Below are 27,207 nucleotides of genomic sequence, written 5' to 3'. Positions count from 1 at the left end.
TGTCTCTTCTTCAATTCTTTTATTAAGGGTAGACATTCCTTTCTTTTAGAGATTACTTCTGATGAATAATTGTTAATCTTATTATATTGTCTTTGAATCTGACAAGAAAGTTTGTCCGTGCAGTTTTTAGCACTAACTCCATGTCCTGAGAAGAAATAAATATTACTATTATTGATCTTAGAGTTTTGTTTGCTTTACTATAAGGTGAAGGTACTGCCAGTGACCTATGCACTCTTTCAATTCCATAAGAAAGAGACTCAGACAAATTAAAAACATTTAGTAGCCAGGTTGTGTGAAAATTTTCCATATTGTCTCCTTCAGTTTTTTCTAGTAACCCATAAATGCTCAGGTTGTTTCTCTTTCACCTATTTTCTAGGTCATCTAGTTTATTTAATAAAAAAATATTGTGTTTTGAGAGAAAATCAAGCTGATTTTCTTTTTCAGTGAGCCTGCCTTAAGTTTCATTTAGTGTCTCTTTTATTCCAACAATCCTGAGTCTTATGTTGTATTATTAATTCTTAAAACTGCTCCATTTGTTCTGTGAATTTTTTCTTTAAAAGAGTCATCTCTTGTTCATTTTGTCAAAACTTCAACGATAGATCCTGCTTAGTAGATAGTAAGGTCTGTAGTTCCTTCTCCGTTATCTGGTCCTGTGAAGTCTTCTTTGAATAACTCATTCTGAAGAGAAATCAGCCCCCCTTCTGCTTGAATTTTGACAGAACAATCAAAGAATTAAAATAAAGCAATCCAATGTAGATTTCCAAAGACTATAGCAGAGGTTACTCAATGAGATTCAAAAGTTTACAAGTCCCAGTTTTTAACATTTTTCTGTCAGAAATATTACTAGAATAGCAGCGCTAAGAAAATGTGCTGTTAACCTGCCAGCATCCTGGCCACAAACATGCAATGCTGTTTTGAGTGTCTAAATGATTTATACACAATGACCTCAACATATGGAACAATTATACAGAATTACAGAAAACATAACAAGACTTTTGGCAAGAAATGTTTAAAGCAAATAAATCAAATAAGAGAATGCAGTGACTTAGGCATAATATAATTTAAACAAAGTAGATTAAATGCAAGCAATTCATAGCTACTTAAAAAATTGTCAGAGTTGGCTGATTACAAGCAAAGACAAAAGTGTTTTTTCTTCTGTATGTCTTTTGCCTCCTCACCTATCAACTCTCAGATTTCCTTAAATTTATCATAGCCTATTCATTCCTCATTAGTGACAATGTGGCCATTGACTTCTCTGATAATCACCCAAAAGGAACCATCATCCAGGAAGGTAGGCATGATGGTTTGGGGTATCCTGGCAAGCCATAGACCCTCAGCCTTCCCCACAACCTATTCCCACCAAATGGTTTGTCACCTTTCTAATATAAACTATCCCAACTGGCAGCCCAGGGGTCTACAAGAGAGAGCTGATGTCATCAGTGACCATTGTGATGCCCATGCACTGGCCCAATAATCATGGAGCCTAAATCCTTACCACTAATAATAGTAAGGGATGCACACATTGGGACAATAACAAGTACACACATAGTAAAGTACAATTTCCCTTAAGATCACACAGAGATCACAGTCAGTCTGGGGCTGGTTTCTCCCCTTCTCTTCAGATCCCCAATAAGACCCCCCCCCCACTGGCACAGCTATAGGGTTCAGATCTCAGCCGAGTGTTCAAGCCAAAACCTCCAGCATCATTTCTGTCCAACCAGTACTTTGTGTCCTTTCCAAGTAGCTGACACACACACTTTGAGATTTGGTTTATATACAAACACACAGACACTCCTGGGGAAGGCTGACACAGGTTCACTAGATATGCCCCCTTCTACCCAGACTATAAGGTAGTACCAACTGCCGCCAACTACTACTATCAGCTACTATAAAGGCCCTTACCAAAGGTGTTCACTTCTACTCTGCAATGTTATTATTATCTAACTGATAAGTGTGACTGAGACTTGAAGGCTACTTAGGAGTGGCTTGTACAGTATCACCAAATACATGCAAGTTCTCTAAGAGCTTAAATATCTCTACGCAAAACAGCAACAGTTAAAAGGTTTAAATATATTTAATAATAAATAATAAAAAACATGGGACAATACTTAGTAACTCAACACAGTGACAATAGAGAGTTCAGAAATCACAGGAAATACTTTAAAACAACATTGCAGGACAGTCTCCATAAATACAGAAACCATCTAGACTGATCTGACTATTTTCCTATCTATCTCTAAAAAAAATACTAAAATCTAAGTCTTACTTGCAGAGCAAAGCAAATGTTGGTGAGTCGATGTCGGATTCAGAACAAAATACAAAATGCACATTCTTTCTATCTGAGATAGTTCTTAAATTGATAATACACATTATTGCTGAATCATTTCAGATTACATCATTCGTGTCACCTCTGCTTAAGTTCCCAGGCTAACAGAACTTAAAATTTAAGATTTTTTTTGTGATTTGCAGCTGCCAGGAAGTCACAGAGCAATAAATGATACTTTACATATGAAACCTAAAGAAACTCTTATCTTAGACATCCTGTCTCTTAGCTTGAGATAACACACAGTCATAAAATTCTTTACTAATCAGCTTATTTTCTTAGAGTTTGCACGTTAACTTTGTATGCCTCAATTTCTACCATAAAACATACATTACATAGGCATAGAGTTTATACACATTTTTGCTTTCTTCCTGCAGGATGCACTGTGGTTACAATCTTAAAGCTCAACACATAACACAATTTTCTTACATTTGTAAAACAAGCTTGTGGATCATATTAATATTTACAAATGACACATAATTATTTACAAAATTCTGTATAGCTCTGCTGGTAGCCTCTCAGTTTATCGCAACCATCTCCTGCAGCTTTAAAGCCTTAAATACCATGCATGGCTCATTGCTCCTCTGTCACTGTGACATTCCTAATTAGTCTGAAGCCTACAGTATATTCCTTATTAAAACCAACAGCAGGACATCTCTATTAAGAGTTAAGCCTCTCACAAGCAATTGATGAAAATGCTGGGATCATTATGTACAAAAATTGTTCACATATACAATATACACCAATATATATATATATATATATATATATATATATATATATATATATATATATATAATAGTATGAACATATTCAAAAGAAAATAAGACCATGTAATTCACAATAAGGTCAAGTTCTCAGATTTCATATCTATGTAAATCATATATGGTGTAATAAGTAAAAGAAACAGTGACATTTATAATAAACAAACCCCAAATCCAAAACTCTTGTGAGGGCCCACTATACAAAAATAAAATATTTAAAGCTATTTGTTTTTTCATTTTTTTTTTTTGCTTAACTCTTCAGTCTTAGCATCTTTGATCAGTTGTTAAGGGTAACTGATTGCAGTGTATCCCATTAATCTCTAGTTAAGTAGTAATATGACTTGTGACTATGAGGAAATTTAGGGCTGTAGTTGTTTTTTTTTTCTTTGCAGATACATGGTTATATTAAGTGGTTATACTCCTTCTCAACTTCTGGTTAGTTAAAAATCCCTGTCCATCCACACAGTGTATTCTAAGCTACACTATCCCTCACCTTATCTCAGGACACAATACTGATATATCTTTAGGTTATGCCTCTCATTCTTTCTCCATAAACCACTTACTTTTCTTTGCATTTTCCTTACCATTTCTTACCCCCCCTCTTATTTTTTTTATGCCTTGATATTCCCCATCAGCATGGCTCACTACCCTTATTTTTTTCTTCCTTCTTTCATCACCTTTCACATAATATCCTTTCTGTATCCTTCCATTACAAACCATACACTGGCACATTACAGCCTCTCTTCATGACAGTATTCTTACATCTTCGTACTCAACCTTCCCCAACCTTCCTCTCACTCAGCTTATTTACTAGTCATATACTTCAACCTCTGCCACATCCAGTGCACGATCTAACCACTTTTTTTCTGTTAGCACCTAAACTTATTTCTCTGGTATTTCCACTCAGTCTTGTCTTTGTTCCTTGCTTCTCCTGCACACTATTGTATAACTATTACTTCAACTAAAATGCTACTTGAATACATTTTTCCTCAAACCTCACTTTTTAAAAGCGTGCTTCAGGAAATTTATTTTTCTTTTTTTTCCTTGAATTTTCTTTGTTTTGAATTATTGTTGTACTCAGTTATTAGATTTTATTCAGGAACCACAGACATTTTTATCTACTGATGTGAACTGTTGCCTTTTGTAAAACTCTGCTTATGTTGTATTGTGTGTTGTATATGCAGTCATTCTTCAAATTACTTAAAGTAACAAATAAAAGACCGCTGCATACATCTGCTGTATCAAAATATTTAAACAAGTGAGTAGAATCATTTCATCTTGTAGACATTTTCAAATTTAAAGAAGATAAATCTTTGTTGTTTTCCCATCAAGATCACAGATTTGGTACACAAACAAGAATAGATAAAATATTTGGTGCCCATGCCTTACACTCTAAAATCATTAATTACTCAATCACTCCCTGCCCCTTTTCAGACCACAACTTATTGATACTAAAACGTCAAAATGGGTACAAACCATTAATCTTTAACTCCATAATATATAACTAAAATTAAAGAGTTTAAACCCTGGTTATTATCTGAATTACAGTTCTTCTTAGATATTACTTACACCACAGAGATAAATAAAATAATGATATGGGACTCATTAAAAACTTACATATATGGCAAAATCCTAACATGGTAGTCAGAGAATGGGATTCTGAATTATTAGATCTACAATCCAAACTTTTGTCAATAAAAGCTGAAAAAATTAAAATCATTTGGAGATGAAAAAGAAAGTAGAAGTATTAAACAATAAATGCATGAAATGTTAACACATAAAACTAGTTTAGCTTTAGAAAAACTAAAAATTAATATCTTGGCCACGTCTCCCAAATATCTACATAATTTATCCACAACAATCAAAATACAATCAAAAGCTAATAACACTAAAAGTATCTTCCATAAAAAGAAAGGGAAAATATCTCAGATGTAGGTGACATTCTTGATGCCTATAGGAATCACTATATGGAACATTTCCAAAAAGAAAATATGCATATTGATCAAGTAAATTTAGATGAAAAAAGTTCTAATATAAAAAATACCAGAAAAATTAAAACTAGATCTGCAAGCACCCATAGCCTACAACGAAATTACAGATACAATACAAGAGGGTAACAATAATGAAGCTCCAGGTATAGATGGCATAATTATGGAAATATATAAACGTTTTCCTTCAAAGATACTATCCTTCTTCCATAAAACTCTATTAGAAATTCAGTCACAAGTTTAATACCACCCTCTTGGAGATATTCCTTAATCACACCAATCTTAAAGGAAAATAAATCCCCAAACCTCTGTACCTGATATAGACCTATAGCATTATTAAATAATGACTATAAGATATTTATGACAATATTAACTAACATAATGAAAATACCACTATCCAAAACAATAAATAATGATCAAAATGGATTTATATATCATAGACACACACATGACAATACTAAAAGTATAATTTCTTTTATAGATTATGTTAATAAAGAAAATAAAGAAACACTCATAACTGGCTTAGATAAAGAGAAAGCCTTTGATTCCCTTAAATTGGGACTATTTATTCAAAATCCTAATGCTATTTGAATTTCCTGTATCCTTTGTTCATCTCCTAAAGAATTTATACACAGATACTTTAGCGTATGTCAAGTTAGGTCATTTTACCACTGAATCTATACATATAACAAAAGGCACTAAACTAGGATGTCCCATATCACAGATTCTATTTGCTCTGACTATTAAATATTGGCAGATTCCATCTATAACAATATAAAAATCAGAGGAATAGATGTTTATGAACAATACAATTCTAAAGTAATGATATTTGCTGATGACATATTATAAACATTATCTAATACAAAAGAGACATTAGAAAAATTAGATATATTAATTGACAAATTTAACATGACTTCAGGACTCCATTTCAATAAATCAAAATCTAAATTTTTATTTTTAAATAATAAAAAAAAGAACAGTCTAAGGGGGATCACATCATAGGGAAACAAGAATCTACCTTAAAATATCTAGGTTACGCAAGTTATGCAAGGATAATAATGACTTAGTCTCAAAAAACTGCAATAATATCTTCAACACAATTAAAATCTCAGTGGAAAAATGGAACAAAATATTATTAACATTTGAAGATAGACTACAGTTAATAAAAATGCTTTTACTGCCCAAGATCCTATATATAGCCTTGGCAATGCAACTGTTACCAGAAAGGAATATACTTAAAGAAGTAAATTCATGCCTAATAAACTTTTTATGTTTTCTCAAAAGAAACAGAATAGCTTTAATACATCATATCAGACCAAGGAAACAGGCAGGATTAAACTTTCCTGATATAGAAATATATATAAAAGCATCAGTGTTTAAAACAATCACAGATTGGTTAAGTCCAAATTTCTCTGCAAATTGGAAAGAATTACTAACTGTAATATCAATAAATGAATTTGATTTACAAAAAAAATTCAAATAACAGATAAAAAATTTGCCATGGCACATACGTATTAGTATGCAATATAACATAACTAAACCCACTAAAACTCATGTGATTCATTATTTCAATGACTCATTTAGGAAAATTATTAATGCAAATATAGATTTAAAAACCTGGTTTCATCTTTTAACACCATTTATAGTCACAAAGAACTTTCCACATAAAATATATAGAGAAATTATTAATTCCTGGGAACAGAAAGGAGTTGTTTGTTGGCTCCAGTGTATCAAAGAACTAAAAGTTTTAGATATGCAAGTAATAAAAATAACATGCAAAATTCTACAACAGGACTGGCTTATATTACAGAGTATTCTATCATATTCGCAAGATTTAAGTAGAATAATTAACAATTCTTCATTTAAAGAAATACCTAAATTTACAAAATACATATATGAAAGCATATATAATGACTTTGACATGGAAAACAGTATTTTAACATTTTACAAAATATTGATAAACTATAAAACAACACCCAAAACCTCATAGTGGAAATATATAACAAAAGGACACTCAATACATTTAACTGAAGATATTAAAACAAATATCTTATTATCGATAAAATATACATCATTTACACAATACTGAAAAGTTTTTTAATTGGAAATGCTTGCACAGAGCATTCTTAACCTCAGACAGAATCAGTAAAATTAGTTTTTCTATAAAAGGAATATGTTGGAGATGTGAGCAAGTACACAATGCAGATTGGAACCACATTTTATTTGATTGTGCTAAAATTATGCCATTTTGGAATGGTATTAATTACTTTCTACAAGATTTATTTAATGAATCATTTTATTTAACTAAATGTCTTGTATCATTAAATGTGAATGAAAGTCCTCAACTGAATAAGTCAAACATGTATCTAGTATGGACTATACTTGCAATTTCAATGAAGTGTATAACAAGATGGAATACAAACATAATACCAACTTTGGAAGACTTCTACAGCCTACTGAAGACCACATCATTATTGGAAATTAAAATGAAAGAACTAAGAATTTATCCAAAGCCATTTATCAACAAACCTTGGGGAAAATCTTATCGTTGATTGACACTATACAATAATTGATCAGACACTCTGATAATGGATTGGACTTAACTATAAAGTAACTATACATTAATATCTGTTGTAGTGTCAGGCTAATGTAAATAGTGCACATAGTTATTTAAGATACTATGTATAAATACTATGTAATTCATTTAAATGTATTTGAAAAATAAAAAAAAAAAAAATTGAGAAAAAATTGCTTAAAGTAATTGTAATTTGTCTTATCTGTTTTTGAGCCTTTTTACACATAGAATGGAGCTTTTCTAGCCAGACCTCTGCTGAAAAGGAAAAACTTATGCCCAGATGGACAACCCTGATGAGAAAATCTTAATTAATCGTTGTTTCTTTCGGCCTTTCCTGGTTAGGGGTCACCTAAGTAGGTAGTAGATTTTTATGTGCTGGCTTGCCGGGCCTAATGCACAACCTTCAACGAAGGAATGCCCATTCACGCATGTCGACACACAGAAGACGCTCTGAGAATCGAACGGGCAACGTTTAACTGTGAGCCGACAACGCTACCGCAGCACCAACACCGCAGTACATGAGAAAATCTTAATTAATAAATAAGATAAATAAGCAACCAAATAAATGAATAAATAAAATGAATTACTGACAGGCAGTAATATAAAACATTGCCTACAACAGAAAATACTTTTTTTATTTACTTTTATAGTAACGAGTGTGTGTGTGTGTGTGTGTGTGTGTGTGTGTGTGTGTGTGTGTGTGTGTATATATGTGTGTGTGTGTGTGTGTGCGTGTGTGTGTGTGTGTGTGTGTGTGTGTGTGTGTGTGTGTGTGTGTGTGTGTGTGTGTGTGTGTGTGTGTGTGTTGGGAAGGTTGCTAAAATTTAGACCTGCAGACTGTTTTTTCTATGCAGTTAGGTACTTTTCTACAGTTAATACTTAATTTAGACAGCTAGAGGAAATTGTGGGCAGTGCAGAATCAAAATCAGAGACAGCTTGTATATGTTACTTTAATTCACTTAAAAAGTTGGCAGGTGAAAGTTATTTTTTTGCATGAATGTGAATGTGCATTTTCTGAAGAATAAAAAATTTGAAACTTGTATATCTGGTATTATTGACATCTGTAATCTTCAGTGACTTACCAGAAAATCAGGGATGGTAAAAATAATACGAGGTAAAATTGGAGCTGTGCTATAAAATCAGGGACAGTTAAGAGATGTGAATCCCTGGTGTGTACCTTTCAACTTCTTTGGTCATGAATACTGGACATAGCCAAACAAGGGAGACATTTTTTTTTAATATTACTGTAATTCACTTAAAATTATAATTGAATAACAGGTTTTGTATCAACATGCATTTTTGAATAAGAAGTATGGAACTGAATGATTAAATATGAAACTATAATATTATGTAGTTATTGAATGCAACGCAAAATCTGAGATGTTCTGAAAAAGCACTAACAGTTGAAAGTATAGCTCCTTTACTTCTTTGCACAAGAATTCAGGAAATAGCCAAAATAATGTAGAGACAGAGATCCAAAATTAGGGAAACATTTAAATATTCCTCTAATTCACTTAAAAAGTTAACAAAACAGCAGGATTTGCATCATCATGCATTTTCTGAAAGATATGAAGTGTGGAATGGTAATGTCTGCTGTTAATGACTTGTCTGCTATCCTCAGTGATTTACCAGAAAAAAACAGGGTTATAGCAAAAAATATGAGGCAAAATCTGGAGGAGTTTAGACACATGGTCCCCTGTTGTAGGACCTTCAAACCTCTGCAACACCATACACTTCTGTGGCTATTTTTACCACTTGTGAGGATCGTAGCAGGTTACTAGAAGTGACAGTCTGGGGAAGAGAGGAAACACAGCTGTCCGTGCCTCATTATGAGGAATGCTGCTTATTTAGAATTTTTAAGATCCCATTTTCCATACTGTTTCACAATGAAAATGTTCATTATTTTCTTTGTTGTGATTGTCATAGTAAATAATTCTCAACCATATTACTACATACAAATAACATTTTAATATGTATGAATAAACTGTTATAAAAGATGTTTCTTGCGATAGCTAAATATTCCTTTTTTTCCATATTTATTTTTATTTGTTTTCCAAATGTATATTACAGTAGATAACAATACAAATAGTCATGAAAATTGTCAAGTCCAAAGTAATATTTCTTTCAACATGCAATCACACTGATAGCTAAATATTCCTGTGTTTCACATTTCTCCATTTGTTCCACACTGTGTAAGAGGTCTGCATTTTGGAGACGGAAGGTTGGGAGTTATAGGAGGCATTCAGTAGAAGAAAGGAAATGGCAGGATAATGCTGATCACAAACATTAAAGTGACCTTTGCTATGGCTTGGTGGGGAGGGGCAGAGGTAAGTGTCTGAAAACTCCAGATGAAGGTCATCACCGTGATTTGATGTTTTTCACTTTTTCCTGCAGAATACAAAGAGGTCTGTAAGTAATGATTACATATTCACTGCCTGCAGCACAACACACTTGCATTAATTAATTTATTATTATTTAATGTTTATGGTAATGAATGTGGTGGTGGAATGCCCTGTAGTGTAGAGGTGAAGCACATTACTGCGTGTTTTTCATTTTCTTCTCAATAAGACATCAGGAGTATACAGAAGATAGGTTTCATTTTTTTAGTGTCAGGTGATGTATGAAAGCAAATGCAAGTTACAGAATCCCTTGCGGGAGAAGACAGTATGTGTCAGTGAGCAATATGACCATTATATTCATATGATTCCTTCCCAGTCAAAAGTAGTGTACCATCTGAGAAGGGGTATACCCTACTATGATTGTGTTTTGTACACAAATGTCTTATTAGAAGTCCCTGAATTCTATATTCTGAACTGCCACTGGAGAAGTGATATAAAGCCCCCTTTATATAAAGCTAGTGAAACCAGCTTTTCAGAGGGTTTTTGTTGTTACAGTCTGGCACTATGCTGCATAAAAGGCCAGGTAAAACTAATTTCCAGAATATAAACATTCTAAGTTCTTAATTCTATGGATTTGTACTAGTATTCTTTAGAAAATGTTTTCACATTTATAATCATATCTTCCCCTTCTACATTATTTTTTTGTTCAATAGGTCCATACGTTCATGTAGGGTAGTTGCCAATGTGGGCCATTTTAAGCGTGGCCAATTTTCCTCAAAGGTGAGAATCAAATGTTATACTTTGTGTCTGTGAGGTAAACACCTGAACAAGTATACCAGTCCTTATTCCTAAGAAACACATCTGTGTACTACATGCATAGACAATCAGACAATGTGGATATCAAACTTATAGTATGTTCTTGGCAGTATTCACAGTACATGAACATCAACATAATCACTACACCAGCTTGGAGAATAAGTATAACCATGACTGAATTGTACACATTTTAATCAATGAATGCCACGGATTTTGGTATTTGTTTGATGATTCTATTTCATGCATTATTTTTGTTTTACTTTGTTGCATGTATTAATCTAAATCTGGAGCTTTTCTTTCTGGGCTTCCAGTGAAAGGGGGTTCCATACCCAGTAAGACTGGCATGGTAAACAAAATAAATTTCACAAGAAAAATAAATTAGTCCTGTCTTAACATACCATATGTACAGTGTCATACTTTCATGTGGCTAAAGCTGTGGAGTTAAATTTAGACTTGTGCAATGTTAGAAGCTGGAAGGTATGAATTTCAGTTTTAGATACATTTTTAGCCAAATATGTTATTGTTAGCTGAAAGTTTTGTAACAAAATCACAAAGGTGGCAAGTATATAGCCTTTCAAATACAGGATCCCATGGCATTTGTTCATGTGCCTTTACCTCCATTTGACATTTTACATTATATTCATTTTCTTCTGTGGATTCTGAGGTGAACTTCTGCTCAGTTTGCTAAAAACAATAATGGCTTAAAGTACTTCTTTAATGAGTTGACATTACATCCCAAGTAAAATCTAGCAGTTGTGCAGTGGTTAAAATACCGAGCCTCACAGCAAGAGGTTCTCCAGTTCAATTCTTGGCAGGGGTGCTTTCTGTGCAGAGTCTGCATGTCCTCCCTGCATTCTTGTGGGTTTCCTCCAGGCATGTTTCTGGAGTATTTTTCCCCTGGGCCTCTGCTGAAAATTGGCTCATTCCAAGTTGGACTTTCCCAGTTAACAAATGTTACATAAATAAAATTTCTCTTGAATACAGAATTTTTTTTCCACTGGAGCTATGCCAGCCCCCCCCCAACACACACACACACACACACACACTTTTAGACTTATGTGCACTAGACTATATTGCAAGAAAGTAATGTTTACAATGTGAATGACCAGCCAAGTGCTTCTTGTATCTGAGGTCATGATATAGTATTGTGAGAAATTTGATACAATGCTTTATACAGGTACAGACAAATGGTCCTTCATTGCTAGGTACCACCAACAGTGTTATGTAGCCATTTGGGAGGTATCTTTTGTAATTTATTTCAACAAAATATATATTTTGCATTTTTTTCAAACTGTCAAATTCTGTGTGTATCAGAATCATATTAATGGTGTGCTAATATGAAATGAAAAACAAAAGTAATACTCTTTTCTATCAGAAGTTAACATTTCTATCATGTTATATGTTCTAGCAAACTATTCATATTTTACATGCTCTGATTGGCATATCCATATTTGAAATACTCTTATATCCCTTTTGTAAAAGTTATTGGCCTGGGCAAAACAAAATTAAGGTGAGATTAACAAAGAGCTTTGTCAAGAAAATGTCATAAGAATATCATAAAGTAGTAAAGAGAGGTTCTCATTTGAAGTTAGGGAGGAATGTTGACAAGAATAACATTTGTGAATTGACAGACTAATACTTTTTTTATAAAATAGATTAAAGAAAAGTTAGTTAGTTAGTCAGTCAGTCAGTCAGTCAGTTAGTTAGTTAGTTAGTTAGTTACTTAGTTAGTTACTTAGTTAGTTAGTTACTTAGTTAGTTAGTTAGTTAGTGCATTTGTTTACTGGGGCTGTTCAAATTGGCCAAATGGGCCATGCAAGACTCGTTTTCATTGGAACCTGGGTAGAAAAGCTTCATAAACTTAAAACATTTATTTGTACATCAAGTTGAGTTAGCATGATAATTAAGCAAAGGATGTGTCAGGTTAAATATTTCATAGGTACACACAGACACATAAAAACAAACACATCTTACAAAATAAACATCTTATGATGAGTTAAATATATCACAATACGTCAGTCAGTAAATGTCAAAAGCAGTTTTAATATTTGAGTGTTCCAAAGTATTAGTAATGTAATAGGTTCCAAAATAGTAGTACTTTGACCACTAGGAAGGTAAATGGGGTACAGGCACTTGCTGAGGAACTGAAAGTTAAATAAAGATTAGGAGATGTAATTAGAGCAGACTAGTCATGAGTGATGGTTAGAAGCAGAGATGAATATGTAAGGAGAAAGTTCAGATAGGACAGTAGGCATTCAGTCACTTGGAATTGAGCATTGACACTATTAAAGCTAAGCTTATTGTCTAGTTTCCTAACAAGAGAGCTGTACAAATGATGTAGCATTCATTTTTATTTCAACAAAAAAATAAAAAAAATTACGAAAAACATGTATATAATGTTGGTGTGATTTCACATTTCAAGTGAGTGTTTTCCAGTCTATGTACATAATAAAATAAAATGACATAAACCATTGATTTTTTTCAATAAAATTCAAGATGCCTGCTTCTTGTTTTCTTCAGTGATAGGAGTCCATGTCCAGAGATATGTATGCTGGCAGCATTCCCTGAAAATTTCTGGAATAAAATTTGAACAAAACTACTAACACCTTACAAAACAAAAAACAACCAAATAGTATAATGGCAGATTAACTACATAAACTATCCCCGGGATTCATGAAGCTTGCGCCAGGCTCAAGCATAGCATCTGCGGTATAACACCAAATATGGCTGCCAAGCGATTCAGGTACGATCCAATTCCACATGCACTACCAGCGGACGCCCGATCTGCGCAGCTCTCGGCTCATGTATGCTAATTACCCCATGTGTAGTAGTGCAGCATGCAAATTAAGGTACATAGCGATTCATGAAGTGGTGCAGGCGTAGCCTAAGCATACAGAAATGTAAACCAAAAAAAAACATTTACATTTTTCCAAACAGAACATCGGAGCCATGAAAGCGGACCAAACTTATGTGTTACAAAGTTAACATATGCCAATGGCTAAATATACAGCCAATGGCATAAAAAAACATGCACAACACATAAAAAATAACATTTAATGTCATGGCCACACTAACGCAAAGTATAACCGCAGGGCATGTGTGTGCAAATGGGAACACAAGGAAAATATATACAGATGTCATAAAATTGCAATGTAACACAAATCATGATTTTGCTATAATAGTCAATGGTATGCATGCTACACCACAACCAAGGTGCAAGGCTTGCTGAGGGTCTGTGACAGTGTTCAGCGCGGTAACTATGAATTAGTAGTCAATGCCATGCAAATGAGGCAAGTAATACTGAATCACAAATGTCCTGCCGGCCTAAGGATGTACCATACGGTGCAGCATTACAACACCGAGGAGTGGCCTGGAGGTATACATGACATCAGCAGTGGGGTGTGCCACCGCAGCTGTAAGCACATTGGAGCATTGCTAATCCGGGTTACCCATTGCTAAGCAAAGCTGCAGGATAGGGGTGTGGATGTAGCCATACCTTTGCTTAGCTGAGAGCACACATGGTGACCAAAAGCACATGTGTACATGGATGACAAAGCGCTCAAAACCCGGTAAACGGCTGCACATGGTGCGCACCACAGCTGAAACAGGAAGGTTATGGGAAGACAATAAGGAAATGCTGCAGTAGGGTAATTGGAGTACAACTGAGTAATTAACACCTATTAACTCACAGTGGGCTATTGATGGTAGCTAACAAGGCTGCTAGTAGCAACCTGCAGAGCAGGATAGGGGAGGTGCCAGATTGCAAAGAAAAGAGAACTGTCACTGCAGAGCAAAGCAAACCTGCAGTAGATCGGCTATAGAACACATTTTGCAACACAATCCTGGATTGGGAAAGTACAAAACAAGAAAGCAGGCTGATGGATGCATGCCTGACAATGGGAGGGGAATCATTATGAAAAGTGAAGGCAAGGGCAAGAGGTGATCCACGGCAGCTAAATGTAATTCAACACCAAAGGCACCACAATAGCAATACCTGCAGTAAAACACATAAGTAAGATACCCTGCAGCTCTGATTGTACATACACACCCTATGACATCATCAATGTCCAAAGCACAATAGTATAAAGTGTGAAGGCACCTCACACACACTCGTGTATTCCCAAACACTGCACCATCAGTGTAAACAGATGAGGAACATTTACAGTGTATTTGTTGGGAGCTGCCATAACTGTGATTCATCACCATGTGTTGGAGACTGAAGGTGGTGTGAAGGTTGATGCTGACAACCACCTCAGGCCCCAGAGGAGGAGAAGAGTGTTCAGACCAGGGGTAACCTACCAGGGGCTAGATGATCTGGAGATAGTAGAACGTTACAGAGTGGACAGGGACATCATACAGCAAATCGTTGAGCTGTGCTAGCCACGCGTCAGAGCCAGAAATAACAGAGGGGAACCCATCCCAGTGGACATGAAGGTATGTGTAATCTTGAGAATACTAGCCACAGTTACCTTTCAAAGGCTAACTGGAGATATCATGGGGATCTCACAGGCATCAGTATCCAGGGTACTCCACCAGTTCCTGGATGCCATGTTACCACATGCCAATGAGCATATATACTTCCCTCGAACTCAGGAGGAGTTGGCCAGCAATATGCACCTCCTCCACCATGTGGCAGACTACTCGGAGGTACTGGGTGCAATAGACTGCACGCACATACATATCAAGTCACCACCTGGTGAGCATGGTAGGCACTACATAAACCGCAAGGGATACCACTCCATCAACTGCCAGGTCATGTGCAATGCCCAGGGCATTATCATGGATGTGTGTGCTGGCAGCCCTGGAAGCTACCATGACTCTCACATCTGGCATGCCTCACAGCTGTACCAGGTATTTGTCAGGGGGGCCATCCCATATGGCCACATTATGGGGGATGCTGGCTATGCACTGGAGCCATAGATGATGACTCCCATCAGAAATACACACACACCCATGCAAGAACACCATAATATGGCACATGCACAAACCAGAGTCATCATAGAGCGTGTGTTTGGGATGCTGAAATCAAGGTTCATAGGTTCATAGATTAGTACTATGAAATCAAGGTTCTGTTGCTTGGACATATCTGGTGGAGCCTTTTAGTACTCTCCAGGCATGTGTGCCCGCATCTTCATAGTATGTGCCATGTTACATAATATGATCCTGTGGAAACAGCTGCAGTGGGGACATAATGGTGAAGGCCCTCACAGACCACTGCAATTGCCAAGGGCATCACAGGCACAGAGAGATTCAGACCACGAACACCCTGTGCCAGCCCCAGTAGGCAGACGGAGGCATGCCCAATATGCCCATGCCTTGGCAAAGAAGGAATGTATAGCACATACACTGAAAGGGTAGGCCCCTATGGACTGACACACTACTCTACCTGCACACACAGTAAAATGGATGGCACACACACAGGACCACCTGTAAATTGTCATGTATAGGTGGACTACTGTGTGCATCCTACATAGGCAGCCCTCAACTATTGCACACACAACAACTATTGGTACAAGGTAACTCAACACCTGAACAGTAAATTAAGCTAACAGCATGTGTTGATACTGTATGTATAGGTTCTTAGGTACATCGGTAGGTACATGCCTGATTGTCAGAGGCCATTCATCAGCCTAGCCAAAATGTGCCTGCTGTCACCACCCCATTGATTAACTAACTGTCCCTCTGTGGAGTAGAGCCAATTGTGGGATCCCTGGGGAGTAACCACTGTTGCCCACCCACTCTGCAAGGATTCCCTGGTGTGTTAATGAGGGGCTCCATATAATGTAATCAGGGATGTAGTTCTAAAGCATGGGGAGTACCCCTGACAGGTATCTGTCACCCCAACATTCTCCAGTTATGGTTGTGGCAAGGTGTAGCACATTACAGTGTGTGGCTCACTGTGACATGGATTCCCATAGCTGGAGCACATCCATTTAGCATCACTTGGACAAACCCTTAATAGGTATCATCCATATGTAAACTAACTGAGTTACACATTTGTTTGCAGTATGGAGGAACAGCCATAGTACAGTCCACATACTAAACACCATAACACTTGTACATATCCCAGATGCCCCAGTAGTAAAGCTACTGACTGTCTCATGCATGTTCCCGGTTCCACGACCTGCAAGGGCTGTTACGTAATTCCGATGTCCCGAATAATGGATGTTGGATGCAGGTCATTAGAGCACATTTAAGCACATGTTAGCAGGTTTGGTTTATGTGCCGGCAACTGTCGGTAAGCATCGTTTAAACATGACTACATAGATATGCACAAAACAGTTCTTTTGCTGAATATTGCGCAGATCACGAGCAAAGCTGGCCAGAACTACTGAAATCTGCATTATTCACCCTTGTACTAATACTGCCTGCTCTGAGAGGTAAAACGAACACTGCCAGTAGTAGAACATGCAACCATGTACACAATCACCTACCACTAAGCTACCTGAGATGTACCAACGGCAGATGTGTATTGTGACAGGTTAAAACACAAAAGGGCGGAGTTCGGGAAATAGTATACACCGCCATGTACCCAATGAAAGGTGTGTTCTCTCTCTCTTTATATATATATATATATATATATATATATATATATATATGTATAATATAGGGATAGAAAGGGTGCTAGAGAGATATATGTCGATATATACGGATATACATATATATGCAAATATATAGATAGGTTAACAACATGCACACAAACATGGAGGTACATATAAATAGGATACTACCAAATACCGAATGCTTTACACACCGACACACATAATCACGAGGCTTAAAGACTGAAAGACCACAGTACCAGAACACTAGAACCGCGAGTACTATTATCACAATGTTAAGGAACATTTAGTTAGTGCTTCTGGTGCTGCGGTCCAGGTAGATACTGTGTTTAAGTGTGTTTCGGATTGCTGTAGTGTGTGTAAGTGTGTGTTCTGAGTGTGGTGTGTGTTTCCGTAGGACTGTAATGTGTGTGTGTGTGTGTGTGTGTGTGTGTGTGTGTGTGTGTGTGTGTCTGTGTGTGTGTGTGTGTTTGCTTCATGTGTCTGTTCATGCTATCTCAGAGGTACATTATTACAGTAGGTGTGGTGTGGAGCTGTGTATGGGGCATGGCCACCTGGCCATATGTAGTGCAGGATGGTTTGTTTGGATGTGATGGGTAGCAGTGTGTCTGTGTGTGCGTGTGTGCGTGTTCTATGTTTGTGTTAGTTCCGGGAGTTTGACTGTTGCGAGTTTGAGTGTTCAGTATTGTGGGGGTTTGGGACTCTGTGAACGGTAATGTGGTTGTTGGAAGTGTGTGCAGTCCTGAATCCATGGATATGCCGTATACAGCAGTTGAAGTCTTCAAATATGTGCACAACATGGACCATAGCAATCACAAATTCCGCCACGACCGAACGTTATGAACAAAGGATATGGAGACTATATTATAGCAATAACCCATGGCTGGGTATGGGTAATGCTGGATTTACCCACAGTTGTCTTTGTTTGGCCACTCGGGCTTCGCCCCCGTGAACAAACCACACCAACCGCAGGTAAATTCACCATTACCCACACCCAGGCATGGGTTATTGCTATAATACACTATTACAAATATGTGCTATGTACATGAGCTAAACATAGGGTTACCACTTGTCCCACCTTGTGAGGGGCAGTCCCTCTATGTGCGGTAGTGTCCTGACCAAAATGAGTACAAACACTTGAGACGTTTTGCATGTTCCATAGTTAATGTAATGGTTGCATAAAATAGTCATCTGTATCTAACATACCTACATGTAACAAGAAACAGGATAAGCAAGTAAACCACTACAAGAATATAAGCTTTTATATAGGCATATATGTAAAGTTCTATACTTTGTACTGACCATGGGTATGTGTCGGCCTCAATAATCCGATGTGTGTCCTGCAAATGTCCCACTATGACCATTTGAAAAGGTGGCAACCCATGCCAAAGAGGTTCAGTCACCAACACAACTCCAGTGAGTGCAAATATCTGTGACAGAAATACACGAGACAGCTTTGATGTAGTAACATTTAATTACATACCAATGTTTTTCCGAAGGGATTGAAGGACCAACATCACCTGCATGCTATATAGGAACTAATTAACAATGGCTTAATGAATAAGCCTGCAATAACCATAGTATTAGTCTACTAAATGATAGGTCTTCAATTAGGGAAGGAGCCTTCACACACATATGGAATATGTATAAATGCAGTTCCTACACACCTTCATCTGCTATGTATACCCACCTACATCTCCCCCACACCCAAAACAATTGCAATACAGACTGTAATAACATGGCAAACATCCACTCACTCTATGACATCTGCAGAAGCCTTAACATAGCTTGTGAGAGACACACTATAATGGCCCTATGTGAAATTGTTGTTGTTATACAATGGAACAGACGCCAATGTTACAGGGTTTGTTTGCAATAATCCTGTATCAGACGGCTGATATAACAGCTACACTCACATGTAGAACTACATCCTCTAGCCATTACACACAATCCACGGGGGCCATGAAGTTAAAATATCTCTGTGTCTCTCCATATAGCTGTTGCAATTCATCACAAACAACACATCCAGGCTGTCTTCCTCGAAGGTAGGGCAAAGGGACAATGCCCAAGTGGAGTATTCAATTATATCCCACTTTGCTATGTAATTGGCTAATGGAGTAGCTACACAGCTGATGTGCATGTAATCATCTACTCCGGAACACCAATTGGTGGCAGGATACTACATGTTACTGGTATCTACGTATAAAAGGATGACTTGTCATACATTCAAACCATATGTACATATGAGAAAACCATTAAAACAGAAAAGGAATAGGACTGATATTATCGTCAACTCAGACAACTAAGAAGGTATGTAGAACACTGAGTATGTTAGTGTATGTAGTGCCTGTTCTGTATTAATGAAAGTGTACACAATGCATATAGTGGGAAAAGGTATTATGTATTGATGTATTGTTGAGCATAGGAACACTCGTAGAAATTGTGTGTACTGCTGTGGGCCACAAGGTAAACATTTCATACACCGCAAGGGATGCCACATAAGGACTTTAAACACAACAATACCACTCCAGCTGCTGTCAGTGGCAGGGTTTGTCCAATAAGTATGCGCCATAACAGGGGATAGTATATGTTGATATATTGTAACAGTAAGCCTATGTATGGGCATATTACTGAGAATAACATGTCTAAGGTGGTCCTGGTGTGCAATTATGATTTGCATTATGGGATATTGTTGCAAAAATGTGAAATGTACAGTATTGTAGGTAGATATGTCTAACATTTTACATAGCATTACTGTTATATTATGCAAACATCAGGTATCTCTATTGGCATGTACAATACACAATAACAGGATAGATATGACTTGTATTCACCAGACAGTGTATCAGCATGATAGCTAATAGAAATGGAAGAGCTAGTCAGTTATCCATGCACAAAGGACATGTAATAGCTTCATAGATTCATAGTTAGGTACTATGCTGCCTGGCCAAGTCCATTTGTAAGCCTAACTACAGTGTTTTCACTTGTGGCACCTCCCTAGGTTAGTGTCCTGTGTCTGTGAACAGCAGAGCCATTCATTTCCTGCACCTCTGTACAGCAGAGCCACTGCAGTGATCCCTGGCATACATGTCTGTGTCCCATCCACCCATCGAGGTATCTCTTGAAGAGTGCTAGTGAGGATCCCTGCCTGACGTACATAGGAATCATGTTCCAAAGCATGGTGAGTGTCTGGGTCAGGAATATATCCCTCCAGCACGTCCTTGTCATCGTTGCATTTAGGTACATATCCCAGAGCATGTGGCTCTCAGTGGCTTCTGCTTATGTGGCGCATATCCATCAATATTGTTTTGGACATGGGCCTTGTATGTTCAGCAGAGATAATCTCTGAGTATGCAGTATGCAAATGAGTACAGTTGGGGTTTCTGTAGTTGGGCTTCATACATCATCCTTCAGAGGTCAGTAATCCTTTTGGTGTGGTAATGTTGTGGTATTTAAAGCCATTGCTGTTGTCTCGTAAGGTACATCCCAAATGGGGTGTAGTACCCTTTAATGTGTTTCATAAGTCATGAGTAGAAGGGTACAATGGCTGTCTTTGTTCTGGCTACAAACCCATTAGAGATTAGGGTGGCCATGTAGAAGGATATCCATGCCACCTTGGCAATATGGTTATCAAAGGAGTGGGTGCTATCTACTTGGGTTCCAAGATCCCTTATTATGTCTTATGTATGTAGAGGACTACCACCTATGTGATAGTCAGTGGGTGATTGGTGTAATCCAAAGGGGATGTCTATGCACCTTGTGGCATGCAGTTTGAGGCCATTTTATTGACACCAGGTATCCATCCCAGTGACACCCTTATGGAGGGTGTCTGTATCAGCTGGCGAATCAATCACGGCCCCTAGTTTGCAGTCATCTGCAAACCTATTCAGGGTAAGTCCTTCTGTCCTAGCCTGTACCTCAGAGAGGCATATACCGAACATGAGGAGCCCTATGACTGAGGACTGGGGGATGCCAATTGTGACTGATTTACAGTAGGAACTAGGGTATGCTACCCTCAGTGTGTGGGTTCTGTCCATGAGCCACTTTGCATAACATCTCGTGACGTAGGGGTTGATGTACAGGTGGATGTGTATGTTGACAATACCAGAATGGGGAACGGTGTTGAAAGCCTTTGAGAGGACAAGGTAGGCTGTGTGGACCTCCTTACCCTCATGTACTGCCTTTGTAACTGTCTCAAAGGACTCCAGCAGGTTTAGGAGTCATGGTCTGGTCCTAACAAATCCAAACTGGGTGGGATCAAAGGTTTCGAGGCCAACAATGTCTCTGTGAATGAGATCCATGATGATGTGCTCCATAGCCTTGCAGAGCAGTCTAGTCAGGCATATAGGGTAATAGTTCCCCTAGTCCATTGTGGCACCACCTTTGTGGACTGTGATAACTGTTGCTGTGCACCATTCAGGGGTCCACACAGCCTACCTTGTCCTCTCAAAGGCTTTCAACACCGTTCCCCATTCTGGTATTGTCAACATACACTATCTTGCTATCCATCAACTCATTCTGGCCCATAAAATACTGTACCAACCAAATAACACTCCTATACTCTCCCAACTCATAATCCCCTATAACAATCTAAACTCTCTCCGCTCTTCGAGTAAACTCTTGACTACTTCTATAAAATCTAATAACACTGCTGGTAACTCCCTATTCACCAATTCTGTAGGTACAAAATGGAATTTGTTACCTACTAACATAACAATGATTTCCTCTCTGCCTCTTTTCAAACAAAACTTTAAACAACACTTCCAAAATCACTGGCTTTGTTCCTGTTGTAAACCTGATTAACTTTCCACTATTACTACTTATCTTAAACTATCTCTCTTACTCTTGTTTCACTCTATTCTCCACTAAGCTTTTTCTCTTCTCCACTTTCATCCTCTCCCTGCTTCTTTCCCTGTTAACTATCTTAACCTGCTTTCTTCGCCTCTAACCCTTTATATTCCCTACCCCACTCTTATTGTTCCACTTTCGTTACTTATTATCTTTGTATCTTTATCTCCAAGTATTTTTATTCCTGTATGATGTTATTTGGAATTTCTCTGTGTGTGGTAGTAATTAATTCATGTTATACTAACTTATTAGAAGAGTTTTGAAGATTTTTGCTGTTTTTTACTAACCTGATTTCTAAATGTCTTATTGTTATGTATGTTGATTTTTATGTATGTATAGATTTTTTACTTCTGTGGAGCTTTTCTCCTCGGGCCTCTACTGAAAATGGAAATATATCCAGCTAGACTAGCCCGGTCAACAAATGTAAAATAAATAAATAAAATAAAATAGTGAATTTGGTGCCCAAGTGGGGAGCCATTTTGTTCTGAAGTTCATGTAAATCGCAGTTTGGGATGTTGTACGGTCACATGGATTCTGTGTTCCTGGCTTTAGAGAGTGCAGCTTTGAACTACGTAGTTGTGACCACAGGGACTCTGCATTGTTCCTGTATAGATTTGGACCCTTTAGGGTGTGAGGGGGGGTGTAAAGTTAGCACTGAACCTATCTGCCAGGATGTTGCCAATATCAGTCGGTTCTGTAATGTTTATGCCTAACTGCTGTATGTCAGAGTAGGTGTGGGTATCGCCATCGAGAGTAGTGACATACCTCTAGAATGCTTTGTGGTAGTCCTTGGAATGAGTCACAGTAATGTTTACGTAGCTAGCTTTGGAGGATGTGATAAGGGATCTCAGATTCCTACTGAGGCTGACCAGGGAGCTACCCCACTCATGGGATTGTACTCTACTTTGCAACAGTCTCCTCCTTCTGTTGTACATTATGTCCATGGCAATGGACCACCAGAGTGGCGTCCATTTTCTGGTGGGTACCATCATGGCTGTGTTTGGGATAGAATGATGTATGCAGTCGTGTAAGTGCTAATTAAGTGCAGTTGTGCATGATTCAGTGGTTGTAACTGTATTGTCCATCTGCACGGGTGTCATGACATTTACTACTGCTCTAATAAGAAGCCTGAAGTTGGCTTTGTAAAAATATTGTACTGTGTTGTCTGTAAAGGGTGTAGTGCCGGGATGTGGATAACAAGCGTGATTAGCATATGTTCGGATCTGACCAACGAGGAGATACCCCCAGGTGTGGAACACCAGTCACACATGTTGGTAATGTCCAGGTCTAGGATATTGTTGGCCCTGGTGGTGGTATGGATAGGTTGATCCAGATGATTGGAGGTTATGAATCTCAGAAAGCGCTGGCCTAATCTGTCGGTACATGAGTAGGTATCCCAGTTAATGGTGGGGTAGTGTCAGTCACACATCAGTAGTGTCTGTTGAACCCTACTTTCCAGTACACCAAGAAGTGAGGACCGTTAACTGTGGGGTATGGTGTGGAATCTGTAGCAAGCTGCAATTTGTATAGCAGTTATGGCCACAGTTAGTTGCACTTGGATTGCCTCTGATGCATTGTGCTAAGCAACCAGCCTGGAGGTGTGTATATCCTTGGGAAATATGGACACACCTCTGCCGTGGGTGTTCCAGTCCTGGTTACATGACTGAAAGGTGTGGTCTGAGTGACAGCCTATTAGTGCAGGGGTGCTCTCAGGAGCCTAGAAGCAGGTCCCAGTCACTGCAGAGATATCAAAGTGGTCCATTACAAGGAGTGCCTTGGGTGAGTGCATTTGAGATGAAGATGTCAAGCATTGAGTAGCATTACCCTCAGGTTTTGCTTGCCTGTTCCTGTTATGGTGGTGAATATGTTATTTGAACTGTGCCTAAAACAGGCACTATAGGAGCAGAAAGAGCCTTAGATGTTATCCGTAATCCAGGGCCGACAGGTGCAGGCCATCTGTGCCAACGCATTGTGTTCTGTCGACCATGTTATTCAAAGCAGAGAGATACTGGATACCCTTGGAATGACACCAGAAGCATAGCCAACTGTTGAAGTGAATAATTCAGTCCTTGTACTGTGTTATCAGTCTGGACAAATGCCGAAAGCTTCTCAGGGCTAGGGCGACACCTGCCTGGGCTATAAGATCGGAGAGCTATTCCATGTCTCTGTACATGTAGTCCAGGAAGTTACATCTCAGGGCATTCACACTAACATGGAGAATGACACAGTCATATTGTACCTGTTGAGGAGTGACCTGAGTGAATAGGTTATGTTGCGGATCCTGTTACCCGACAGCCAGCTGAAGGTGACTATCATCTTGTGTAACCTGCTGAGTGGAACATCAGTGTGACCACCTGTAGAGTCACCTATGACTAGTGTGTTGGGTACGTTATTTAGTCCTATTGGCTGTAGTTGATGGGTGCACTGAGTCTGTGGGCTATAAGTAATTGGTGTTGTGTTGGGTGATGGGGGCTGCCTGCATTTCTGCTTTGGAGTTCTCTGTTGCCTAGACAGAGTAGTATTGAGAGGATCTGCAAATGTTGTAGTCTTACTATGTGTGGCCTGTGGTTGTGGAGATCTAGTGAGACTATGTGATGAGTGTGGTGTGGTGCAAACGTTTAACATCCCCATATTATTGTCAGGTTCAGTCTGGGTTGGAGAGAGCTTTACCTCCAGCATGGCTACATATGTGCATCTCCCACAGGTTGTAGTGTTGTGTGTTAGGAGGGGAGCATTGATTGTGTACACGAGACAATTTCTATATTGCCTCATGATGCCCATATTCATCATATAGACAGGCGATAACACTGGGAATTGACACTTGGACATGCCTGAATATTTAACTATTTCCCACTAGATATGTGAGGAAAATATGTACAACAGCTGTTTTACTCTAAGCAAGCGGGAAATGTAAGTACAGACAGTGTTTACCTGTAGGAAATGAGGAGGATTGAGTGCTATAGTAATTAGTAGCTCATGAAGTGCTTACATGTTCTGAACAAGTGCTGAGCATGAATAAGCAATACAGATAGGGTGTCGGATAACATAAACACACTGCCCCCCCAACAGGTACACAATCACATATCCATGAACACTGCAGAGCCCCTGTAACCATAACTATGATGGTACAAGGTGCACTCAGGCTGCATGTGACCTGTCCACATCCCTGGTTGTATCATACACATATGGCAAAACAGTTTGCTCTACACATACACATCATGTAAAACATATCTTTATGTTAGTCTGTGAAAACACTGAATGGTGCACACCAACAGTTATCACAACCCACAAAGTGGAGACACCACTCATAATGGGAGGCACTGCACTATTACTCTGCTGAGTCTGGTCTGAAAGTCCATGAACCTTAATCAATGTATATGTTGTTAGCAGTGCAGATGTAGATGACAGTATGGATGATTTCACACTACATATCATACCTGTGACAGGTCATAGGACATCATCACCCATACTGTGTTCCACCTACACTCAGTATACTAGATGTACCTTTGTATGTCACAGGAGTGTTCTGCCAGTGGACTGTTGACAGAACCAACACTACAAAATGTGTCTAAGTGATATGTGCATATCACACCAGTGGCAGCTACAGTAAAAAAGGGTTAATTCATTGTACTCCCCCTCATTGTAGCCCATACCACACAAACAAATGGGAGGCATCTGCATATGTAAGTATGCGAATGGCTATGACATAGGAGTAATAGCTGACTCAGTCTTGTGGACAGCATACAGAATGGGCTTTGTGGGTAAGGTGCGTGACATATGTGCACAATCTGACAGCTGCATATTGCATTGTCACCACTAGGTTAATAACCCTGTACCCATGAACTACCACCTAGGCAGCGGTCAACATAACGGACACTGTGTGCAAGGGATGGTGCTGTGCAGTTTACCTCCCTGAGCTAGTGATGTCACCAAGCCTATTAGGTAGTCATAAGATGTAACCCTAGTCAAGACAGGGTGCCATCCATGAGCATGGAGATCATTGTACAGCCATACTCATCACTCAAGTGACCAATATCAGATCACATATCACCTTTAAGGGGTATTGCCCATGTTTGGATGGGTGACAACAGCCATCACAATCCTCATCTCCACTATGTAGCATGATGCCTACCCTGCATAAAGACATGTCCGACACTGTGATGATGGACATGCTACATGTACATATCCTGATCTGAAATACATATGTCATGGACATCCACCTTCCTAGTACAAGGATTGCCACATGCTGGACAGATCCTTGTGCCATACACATTACATACTCCTGCCATACTATGCAACCCTGTCCAGCAAAGCTGCACATTTCACCTCTGTCAGACATAGTGTGATGACCTCATGGTAGATGTATCATTAAACATCTGGATCAGTTATGTGGCACTGCTTCACATGGTGCTGGAAACATGGCTGTCAACTACAGCTAGGAAACCTTACATCCTATGCTCATACATGGCCCAGGGCATACAGACTACTACATGACCTTGGCCGTACATGCTATAGTTGATAACCATCCCTGCAAATACCATCCAGCTAGCCATTGTCCCATGTGTATCACATGTGCAATACAGGTGATACGTGGCAGGGTGTTGAACTGCTGTACAGTGCCGTGTAGATGTATATGGCAAAACACATGCATGTAAAGGCTTCAGTGTGCATGTCTGCATTGTCACAGGTCATGTCCGTTAAGGCAGTGTATGTGTTGATATGTGACATATACACAGCATCAAGGTCAACAGCATTAATGTGGACACATCCAGGCATTTGCTGATAGGTGAGAACACCAGTACAGGCAAACAGACATGCCCACATCAAGACAGCATTCACATGGAGTATGAGCAATGTAATCAGGTGACACACATATATGGTGATAGTATCCAGTCCCCATTGGGTGTCACATGTATGTGACACAAACATGTCAGTGGTGTCAGTGTCATGAAGATTTGTGAAGACAACTGTTCATATGTACTAAATGTAATACA

Source organism: Protopterus annectens, chromosome 12.part0, assembly GCF_019279795.1.
Source record: "Protopterus annectens isolate FY-2018-M chromosome 12.part0, PAN1.0, whole genome shotgun sequence".
NCBI lineage: Eukaryota > Metazoa > Chordata > Ceratodontiformes > Protopteridae > Protopterus > Protopterus annectens.
This window is presented reverse-complemented; position numbering follows the sequence as displayed.